General features: G+C 47.6%; 1 pseudogene; it reads right to left on the bottom strand.

Moving 5' to 3' along the window:
• Positions 1 to 253: 253 nt before the first annotated feature.
• On the bottom strand, positions 254 to 1,130 carry LOC102260219 (annotated as a pseudogene).
• Between the last annotated feature and the right edge of the window lie 415 nt (positions 1,131 to 1,545).

The following is a 1,545-nucleotide window of genomic DNA, read 5'->3' as shown; positions in this document are numbered from 1 at the left end:
CGAAGCCAAGTGATAAGCCCCTCAGCTCTGACTCTCCAAAGGGGCAGATGATGATGTTCCCGGGACATTTTTTTTTTGTCCATGAACCATTTAATGGTGTGCTGTGCACACTCATGCAATCTCAGAAAATCCTGAAGGATTCATCACAATTTTAAATAAAAATATTTGTTAGCATTCTTATTAACTTTAAGAGAAGTAAGCCTTTTGTTCCTTGTTTCACAAATGAAGATGGCTGAATAGTTGTTTTTGGTGATTAGAGACCAAATCCCATGTCCTTGTCCGACTCCTCTCACTCTTCCTTGGCTTCCACCTTGGCTGGGGCTGCGGCAGCAGCAGGGGCAACAGAGGTGTCAGCAGCAGCCACGGGGGCAGCAGCCACGAATGCAGATGGATCAGCCAGGAAGGCCTTGACCTTTTCAGAAGTGGGGAGGTAATCAGTCTCCACAGACAAAACCAGGACCCACTTGTGTTCACTGATGATAGAATGGGGCACGGAGGCAGCAGCTGGGTAAGCAGGCTGCAGACACCCTGCAGGAAGCGAGAATGCAGCATGCTCTGGGCTGTTGAACACTTCAGGTTGTAGACGCCACCACTGGCAAACACCTGCTGGGTGATCCGCTCAAGGGAGAAGGGGGAGGTGGTCTCATTGGCTCCCACTATGTCTCCAGGCTTAGCCAGCTGCATGTCTCTCAGGATTTCAGTGGTGCCCCCGGAGACTGTGATGACGGCTGAAGCCTGGAAGAAGGTCTTCTCGGGCCTCAGATCAGTACTTCACACGCGGCAGTGGCACCAGCATGGGCGGTGGTTGGCACCTTTTTGGCAGCAGCATGCCCCTGATCTCTGTGAGGTTCTCCCTGCCGTGCAGAAATCCCACATCCCCCTGGATCTGAGGCCACCAGTTCCTCCAGAGCTGGGGTGTTTTCCAGATGTGCTTGCATGGCCTTGCACATCACAGTCTTGCCCATCAGCACTACAGCCTTCCAGCTCAGAGACGTGAGGATCTGCTGCATCTATTTGCTTGGAACCCCCATTGTCTGCTCCCACAATGAGTGTTTTGTATAATCATCCCCAAATCAGATGATCTTAAAGAAGAAATAGGGCTCCCAGGTAGCCCTGTCTTCCCTGGGCATCATGGCTGTGCATTTGGGATTGTCACACAAGGCTTAAAAACAATGTCACTTTCACAAAGACTCCTGATAAAAGGAGGCATTAACATTCTAAATAATATATTTCATATTAATAACAGGGGAAATATTTTATAAAAAATATATCTGGCTAGAAAGTAAATGGATGGATGCATAGATGAGATTCCCATTGAGGTTTTTCTTATTCATTTTTCTAATGCCTTAGAGCAGTGGTTCTCAACCTTCTGGCCCTTTAAATACAGTTCCTCATGTTGTGACCCAACCATAAAATTATTTTCGTTGCTACTTCATAACTGTAATGTTGCTACTGTTATGAATTGTAATATAAATATCTGATATGCAGGATGGTCTTAGACTACCCCTGTGAAAGGGTCGTTCGATTGCCAGAGGGGTCGCGACC

The sequence above is a fragment of the Myotis brandtii genome, unplaced genomic scaffold, assembly GCF_000412655.1.
Source record: "Myotis brandtii unplaced genomic scaffold, ASM41265v1 scaffold419, whole genome shotgun sequence".
NCBI classification, from domain to species: Eukaryota; Metazoa; Chordata; class Mammalia; order Chiroptera; family Vespertilionidae; genus Myotis; species Myotis brandtii.
This window is presented reverse-complemented; position numbering and strand designations above follow the sequence as displayed.